Source organism: Prionailurus viverrinus, chromosome A1, assembly GCF_022837055.1.
Source record: "Prionailurus viverrinus isolate Anna chromosome A1, UM_Priviv_1.0, whole genome shotgun sequence".
In the NCBI taxonomy this organism is placed as follows: domain Eukaryota; kingdom Metazoa; phylum Chordata; class Mammalia; order Carnivora; family Felidae; genus Prionailurus; species Prionailurus viverrinus.
In genome coordinates this window covers 226308733-226318128 of record NC_062561.1, presented here as the reverse complement: position 1 = coordinate 226318128, position 9396 = coordinate 226308733, and the positions used below count along the sequence as shown (strand labels likewise).

At 38.4% G+C, this 9396-nt stretch overlaps 1 non-coding gene across 1 annotated transcript; it reads right to left on the bottom strand.

The window, feature by feature from the left end:
* Positions 1–9019: 9019 nt before the first annotated feature.
* On the bottom strand, positions 9020–9173 carry LOC125147450 (small nucleolar RNA SNORA62/SNORA6 family). The gene has a single exon (XR_007145195.1). It is a non-coding gene; the product is annotated as a small nucleolar RNA SNORA62/SNORA6 family (small nucleolar RNA).
* Between the last annotated feature and the right edge of the window lie 223 nt (positions 9174–9396).

Genomic DNA, 9396 nt, shown 5'->3' with positions numbered 1-9396 from the left:
CTGTGACAATTTCACTTTTCTTTGGGCACAAATAGACTGTTACTAATTATGATATAAAATCTGTTTAATCAACATTAGTAATATCAGTTATACAGAAGACACCAAATAAAGATCAACTACCTTTTCCATTTAGGCTTATAGTAAATAAATGCATCATTTTGAAAAAAATATAGATACTATAAGAAAATCTTGCTTTTCTATGTCATTTAAGTAAGGTGAAATAAAGTGGATTATTACATAAACTCAACTTCTCAAGGTTTTGTGACCCTTTTTTACTAATAAATACATAAGATTCATCTTTCTCATTCATATTGTTCTACTGACAGGTTAATTTTCACAGGGAGGTCCTCTATAATAGATGGAATTGTAAGAAGGTCCCCAGGATTCCCACCCCTTGGTATACACTACCCATAGAGCCCCCTTTCCTCCATTTGAGTGTGGACTGGTACTGCGAAGATGCTAGAAGTCACTCCCACACGGGCAACACAATATGGCAAACGTGAAGACATTTTTAAAGACAATTAAGGTCCCTAATCAGTAGATTACACAGTTAATGAAGAGAGAGCATCTTAGGATCGCAGACATCCTTCTCCTCCTGGCCTCTGAAAAGCAATCTACCATGGCTCTTCTACACTGCAAAGGAGTGAATTCTGGGAACAACCCAGTGAGTCTGGGGCAAGCCCTGGGGGCTCGGATGAGAGTGCAGCCCCAGATCAGCCCGTGGCCCAGGCCATGTGAAACCCTGTACAAGGGACTCGACTAAGCTGTGCCTGAACTCCTGACCCACGAAACTGTGAAATAATCGCTTGCGGGTTCTTTTGAACTGTTACGCTTTTGGTAATTTGTTATACGGCAATAAAGTTAATACACTGTGGACACCTCCTCTTACTTTAGATAAGAGGATCCCACTTTCCAATATTGAAATCAGTGTGTATGATCCGGTGGGAGCTGACCTTAAGCGGATTCTCATCAGCATACTGGATCCCTTCGGGAATCAAGTCATAGGTTCTCAAATAGAAAAGTGATGTTCAACTTTACTACAGTTGCCTAATGCTCATATAAAAGAATATTTTCCATAATTCTGAATCCGTATTTTAGGTGACGGATGGTATCACATGCTGTAGGTGTTACCATGCTGCTCCTCCTGTAAAGCCGTGGGAGATACAGTCATAGGCCCGGTGCACTGAGCAACCACAATCTAGGAAGGGAGAGAACCGCGTGAATGATCCCCTCCAGATAAAGTCACACACTCACCTCCAGCATCTAGACAATGCCTCCTGCTATGCTAGGATTTTTAATGTTAAGTAAAGGTCTTCTGTAATAGAGGTTTAATCCAGGACGGAATTGCTTCTTTTATTTATTTATTTGGGGGAGAGAGAGGGAGAGAGGGAATCCAAAGCAGGCTGCACGCTCAGCCCTGAGAATAGACTGAGCCGGGATCATGACCTGAGCCCAAAAGAAGAATCATATGTTCAACCAACTGAGCCACCCAGGCCACCCAGAGGCCCCTTATTTGCAATGACTTCAATCACCTGCTTTTAATTTAAAAATTAGCAGCTACTATTTTAGACAAAGACTAGTTGGCATTTTATTGTTGACATTTGATACCAAATTTGTTATATTTACAAATCCAAAACCTTATTAGCTCTTTCTTAAAATTGAATGTTCAGTTGATACACGCTATTGTATTTATAAATCCATAAATATGTAACTACTTTTAAGAAGCCTTAGATTAATTAATGATTAATCCCATTCATAGTGTCACTTTAAATAGACACCTCCAAACAGCTTAAATTGCTTTGAAATTCAAAACATTTTCTTTGGTTCTGAGAATGTTCAAACAGACCTGATTTAATAAACACAATCCCCTTGAAGCCTCAAACAGCCTTGAAAGTGCAGGCAGTTACTGTTCTGCCTCCACATCTCAAGGAGGTCCAAAGTGGACCAACACTTTGCAGCAAGGACTGGTCTCAACCAGGGGGCTTTCTTTCTTTAATTAGGGCCTTATGCTGCCTTAACTATATTCTTCCACATTTTGGGAGATTACCTAAGGTTCTAATTTTAGTCCCTTCTTTTAAATATTTTATTTTATTTTATATTTTATTTTATTTTATTTTATATTTTATTCTAAGAGAGAGAGAGAAAGAGAGAGCACATGAGCGTGAGCTAGGGAGAAGCAGAGAGAGAGGGAGAGAGAGAGAATCCCAAGCAGGCTCCGCACTGCCAGAGCAGATCATGACCTGGGCTGAAACCAAGAGTGGGGCGCTCAAGCGACTGAGCCCCTCAAGGGCCCCTCAGTTTCTTTTTTTAAAAGCGTATTTCTTTGGGCTTCATGAATGCAGGCTAAGCACCCCTCTCTTTCCTCTTGAGTATTTTTCCTATGATTTAAAAATGTAAGGGGCGCCTGGGTGGCTCAGTTGGTTAAGCGACCCATTCTTGATTTTGCTCAGGTCGTGCTCTCACGGTTTGTGAGATCAAGCCCCGTGTCAGGCTCTGTGCTAACAGTGCAGAGCCTGTCTGGGGATTCTCTCTCTCCCTTCCTCTCTCTGTCCCTCCCACACAGGCTCCCACTCTCTCTCTCTCCAAATAAATAAATAATTAAAATTAATTAATTAATTAATTAAAAATGTAAGGCTTGCCTCAATCTCAACATCTCCACTGTGCAACAGAATGTGCTTTCTCCCATCCTTACTCATCACTAATCTCCGTGCTTTCAGGAGGCATCTTGAAGGGAAGCGATCCGTCCATGTCCGCGAGCAGTGGATCAGCCGAGGCTGGGAGATGTGAACAAGCTATTCATCTTTCAGTTGTTAGAATTCAGAGCTAATTATATTTTTTTGGCTTGTCAAAAATCCTTTTGAAATTTGTTACCAAGTCTGGTATCAACTCTCACAACATTCTTTTTTGATCCTTTTTCATACGTTCTCTAAGATAAGCTAGAACTTCTAAGCTGAATGTGAGTTCCTATTATTATTTTTTTTTTTTCTTACTGTCAGTACAACAGAAATGTTGTTTGTAAACAGCTTAGGTCTCCCCCTACCCACAGGGGACAGACTTTAAAGGTGGCTGCCATGTTTCTGGCCTTCTAGTGTTAGACCTTTGTATGAGCCCTTCACCTTGACTGTGGGCAAGACTGTGTGTGACATCCTTCTAACCAGTAGGATATAAAAGGTGACAGAATATTTGGATATGTAAATGTGACTATATTACCTACAATTTTAGTGCGTACTTTAGTCTCTCTCTCTCTCTCTCTCTCTCCCTTTGGCAAACAGCCATGCTGGCGAATCCCGCTTAGAACTGCAGGTGACCCCTAGGATCCAAGCGTGTGACAAGAGCAAGCAAAGAAGCTCTCTGCCCAGCATCCCCAAAATGGGATGCTTCCAACAACCACGTGGCCAAGGAGGAATATCAACCTAGGGAAGTGTGCAGATGGAGACTCCTGTCCTAGCTAACATCAAGGACTGGATGAGACTGATGGAGAGATCCACACTCAGAGGATACAGCAAAGCTATGCCAGATTTCCAATACACAGCTACTCTGAGACAATAAATATGTGTAGTTTTAAGCCAGAAAGCATAGTGGTATGCTTTGTAGGAAAGTATCATGAATAAAATACAACACAAAAATTCAGACAAAATCACGGTAACAATACGTGATACAATCCCTGACTAATTTCGGGGTATAGCATCTCATTGAAGCGTTTTAGGCTCTTGAGGTGAAAATTTTTGATTAGTTCATTGATAACTGATTGAAATCCTCCATCTTTTCTGGGTCAAATATATTGAGCTGACATTGTGGATTGAGTCAATTCATTCAACCAGTATTCACTGAATCCCTACTATACCAGGCACTCTCCTAGGTGCTAAAGATACAAAATGAAAAGAAGTTGCCTCTTCAGATTGTTTGCTTACTAGTAGCTGGTCTAATCCAATTAGCATATTTTTGGTAATGTTGATAAATGTTCGGTAATTGTAAGCCGGCCTATGGCCCTAATCTACAGATGGAATAATGAGAACCAGTAAACCTATTTTTCTTATTATTCAGTTGATGAAAATCCTAATGCAAAGAAAACGGTGACAGAAGGATAGTTGCAATATGACAAGCTTGTGTCATGGAAAAATGACCAGTATTTCATAAAAAGAACTGGATCGTTATTCTTGTTCAGATTTGCTAACCAGAGGATCACAGAAAATTTTCTGGAACTTTATTTTGTTTTACGTGTCAGCTGCTGTGCAAGGCAGCTAACTCTATTTGCGTACCTCATCTCACACTACCATTTCCACCCTTGGAAAGAAATACCTACAACTGTCCTTATAACTAATTCCTTTCCTTAGGAATTATTTTACATATTTAGAGAGAATTTGTTCTTGTGACTTCTGTCCTAAAGATATCAGTATATCCAGTCCAAGATGTTTTCTCATTATCGGTATTTGAACTGTCATAAATTTACTCTGCCATGTGCGGTCAAGAATACCAGTGAAGGATGGGGCGCCTGGGTGGCTCAGTCGGTTAAGCGGCTGACTTCGGCTCAGGTCACGATCTCGCGGTCCGTGAGTTCGAGCCCCGCGTTGGGCTCTGGGCTGATGGCTCAGAGCCTGGAGCCTGTTTCCGATTCTGTGTCTCCCTCTCTCTCTGACCCTCCCCCGTTCATGCTCTGTCTCTCTCTGTCTCAAAAATAAATAAACGTTAAAAAAAAAAATCTAAAAAAAAAAAAAAGAATACCAGTGAAGGCTTCAAGGCCAAGAACATACTTTTCCACCTGCTAGCTCACACATATAATTCTTAAAGGATGGATTCCTCAGTTCGAAATTAAGTTAAAAACGCAGAGTTAATTGCTGAGCTTTTCAAAGAGCCAATTTTGGGGTTTATTTTCTCTGTTGTTTTTTAATTCTGTTTCATTTCCTTCCTCTTCAATCTGGATTATTTCTCTACTGCTACTTTAAGCTTCGTTGGCTCTTCTTTTTTTAGTTCCATCAGATGAAAAGTTAGGTTACTGGTTAGAAATCTTAATTTATTTTTTTTTTCATATAGGCATGTGCAGATGTAAATTTCCCTATAAGCACTGCTTTATCAGAATACGATTTTGGCACGTTGCATTCATTTTTTTTTTCATCTCAAGTATTTTCTAATTGCCCTTGTGAATTCTCTTTTTACCCATTAATTATTTAGGAGTGCGTGTGTTGTTTAATTTCAACGTATTTTGTGAATTCAAAAATTGGTGAATTATCAATTTCTAATGTTTTTCCATTTTGGTAGAAGAACATGCGTTCTACAATTTCAATCTTTTAAAATCTGTTGAGCCTCATATTATGGTTTAACACATGGTCTGTCCTGAAGTATGTTTCATTTGCCCTTGGGAAGAATGCATATTCCAATGCTGCTGGGGGGAGTGTTCTATAGATGTTTGTTGGGTCTAAATAGATTACATTGCTTTTCATGGCTTCTATTTTCTTGTTAATCTTCTGTCAGATGCTCTATCCATTATTGAAAGTGAGGTATTGAAGTACCCAAATATTATTGTTGAATTGCCCGTTTCCCCTCAATTTAGATAGCTAGGTATATTGACTTAGATAGTTCTGAAATCTATTACACCCTCTCTCTGGCCTATGTTCTTTAGAAGTTTAAATATTTTATTCAAATTTTGAAACTTTAAACTATTTGTATATAATCCACAAAATCTTCTAGGGTTGCCTGGGTGGCTCAGTCACTTAAGCATCAGACCTCGGCTCAAGTCATGGTCTCGAGATTCGTGAGTTCAAGTCCCACAGTGGGCTATCTGCTGTCGGCACAGTCCGATCCTCGGTCCCCCTCTCTCTCTGCCCCTCCCCTGCTCTCTCCTTCTCTCTCAACAATAAACAAACATTGGGAAAAAAAAAAGACAAAAAAGCGTACAGTCTTATAAATAAGAAAATATAATTATCGAGACCATGTAGCAAATTATAATATTCTATATTCAATTGACATTTAGTATCAAAATGTCTATAATAAGCAAACAAGAGAAGTATCTATTAAAATAAATTTACATCTATGGGCCCAATAACTCCCACTCTATTTGATGTCTCACAGCCCTATAGCTCACATTCCTGGGAGGTATATATTTCTATCCTCTATAGGACATGAACACACAGAAATAGGGTGTTGTTGATAAATTCTGCACTATGTCCTGTATGGTTTATTGTTAGATGTAAACCTCATATATGCACATGGATGCACATTATTTGAATCATGAATGCTTGGAGAAAATAATAAGTACTTACAAATATTTGGGTGCCTCTTTCCACCCCACCCTCCCCCCAAAATTCTTGGGTATATGAAGCAGTTTTTCCCTGCAGGTGAGACCTGATATCTATTTTCGTTTTTGTATTTGTTTGGTAGCACAGATTATCCAAGCCTCCATCATCCAACCAATGATAAGATTATTCATCTTCACAGCAAAAAAGGGATAGGTTATTAATATAAAAACAAAGATAAATGGTATTTATAATTGTTGTGTAGAGCTCCAGCATCTGACACTCCCATGCACCGTTGTTAAGTTTTTATTTGCATTGTTATAGATATAATAGATGTCCAGAATGTATAGATGGGTAAGGCGGCCATATTCCACACCTTGCAGGGGTGGGAAGCACCATAAAAATCCTAGCAAATGTACATGGCATAATGGAATTGCGCCGTGTCCAACATATGTATTGTATGCTATGCTCTGGTGTACTTCCAGCTTATTATCAGACTCACGTCCACGATGCCTTGAAACTGTTCCAGATTTTGCTTTTAATTTTAGTTGTCTTGGCTTGCCACATTGATTACAGATTGGAGAATACTTTTCATTTCGATTTTTGGCTACGCTTGAGGGAGTCCTGCTTTTTTTATTATGAAAAAGACTTTGGGCTTGTTATAATCTACATCCTTTCTACTTGTTTTGGAAGTCAATTAATTTTACCCCATCCATGAGCAGCACTTACATTAGGAATCCATCAAAAAGAAACTGAAATGGTTTCATACCATCTCCCATCCCATCCCACGTACGACCCTCGATAGGCATTTGTGCATGTCCACTGAAGACATGTGACAGATGGGGAGGCAAAAATTGATTAATGACGGTACTAACAGAAATGGGAGGCCATTACCCCTTGGGTTCCATTGACGTCCCTTAAGAATTCAGAATGAGTCATACTCCTCATGTTGCATTTATAATCCCCTAGATAAAATGTTGTAGTTCTAAGCTCCTCTTGCTATGGTGAAGTGATGCAATAAGTATGTGCATGTGCACATATATATGATAATGTTCTAACTACATAACATTCTATTATATACACTATAATATGTATTTGTACAATGTTTTCACTCGCAACAAAAGTCAGTTACCTAAATCCTACGGCATGCCTTGGGATTTAACTCATGAAACCTAATTATTTCTTTCTGAATGATTCTTTCTTTCCATGCATATAGAGCACATTTGACCATAGTATCTTGTCTGTATAACCAGATGGCTCATAAATAAATCATTATAGGATCTAAGATCCCAGGTTCTTAAATATTATGTTATTTCATTTACCCTACATTTTAACTGGCTGGGTGCTACTATGATAAGATACACTCATGTAATATTAATGAAAGTTTAAAATGAAAAATCTTCTTTAAAAATAACACAATTTACTGTGTAAATTATTACACGTGTTACTCTTCAATAGATATCATGTGCCTTGTAATTTGAAAGCAAAGACATTGAGATAATTATATGCTTTGTGAAAATATGTGGATAATTTATTTATCTGAATCTACTTATCGTCTTTCTCTACACCAATTTTTTTCCTATCTCAACTTCTGCATAATAGGAAACTTCTATAAAAAGTGAAATACAGAAAGACTTCAAATAAATTATATGTCACTTTTCCATTATAATGCATATTTTTCTTAAACATCAAGATAGAGTTGACTTTCATAGACCTCTTTAGAAAACAGCTTCTCTACTCAGGAGATGTTGTGTACAGTGAGTAGAATAATAGGTTCAATAAAGATCTGATGTTCTGCCAAGTGTGTTTATAACTCCTTAAATTCACATTTTCTCTGACCTTAAAGGGACTTTTTCCACATTGTGGAGTAGGAATACAAAAGCTTGGGTTCAAATTATGTCTCGACTATTATTTTGGGACTGAGACCTTCAGCACATTAATCATTCTCTTTAACTTGAGCTTTTTCATATATAAAATAACAATAAGAAAACCTACATTCCTGCATTGTTCTCAGTATTAAACAAGAATAGGGGCGCCTGGGTGGCTCAGTTGGTTAGGCGCCTGACTTCACTCGGGTCGTGATCTCACAGATCGTGAGTTCGAGCCCGGTGTCCAGCTGTGTGTGCTGACAGCCCAGAGCCTGGAACCTGCTTCGGATTTTGTATCCCCCTTTCTCTCTGCCTCTTCTCCACTATGTTCTGTCTCTTTCCCTCAAAAATAAATAAGCATTGAAGGTGTTTTTTTTAATGAACAAAAACATATGTAAAGCTGGCATAATACCTGTTGCACAGGAATACACATTAACTCCTCCTTCACTGGCTCTATAAAGTAGGAGTATGGAATCTCATTTACAGAGTTATTGTGTATAATAAATAAGATTATGCATATAAGACAATTTAAACGGTGCTTTGTGCTAAATAAATGATTTCCCTGGTTCCGCCTTCGGTTATAGATAGATGGATAGATGATAGATAGATGATAGATAGATAGATAGATAGATAGATGGATAATCAGTTGGGATGATGTTTCTTCCTCAAAATCTTCCCTAGACTAACACACCTTTCTAAAGTAGAAGTTAAGTACTTTTGTACTCATGTTGAAGCACACGTGAGTTTCCGCTAGAGTATTAAGTGTATGACATTATACTTATCCATTTATCCATTCACACGTGTTTATTTTTATTATAAGATGTTATAAAATATTTATTTTTTATCCATATTTACATTTTCCCAGAGCCACTGTTAGTTCCTAGGATTTTTGTTTTGTTTTGTTTGTTTTGTTTGCTTTCTTCTTGTAGCAAGAATTACTATCAAACTCCACTCTTTGGGCCAGAGATCTTTGTGGAGATAGTGAAAGTCTTACCACTCATGTAGGATATTACTGACACTTGTGAGTTCATTGGCCAACCAGCAAACTCAACTACAAGTTCTAACAATATGTAGCCTAGGACGTTGTGTGTGTGTGTGTGTGTGTTTAATAAATGTTTATTTATACTTTTGAGAGAGAGAGAGAGAGTGGGGGAGGGGAATAGAGAGAGGGACAGAAAGAATCCCAAGCAGGCTCTGTGCTATCAGCACAGAGTCGAACGTGGAGCTCGATTTCACGAACCGCGGAGTCATGACCTGAGACGAAAGCAGGAGGCAGACATTTAACCGGCTGAGTCACC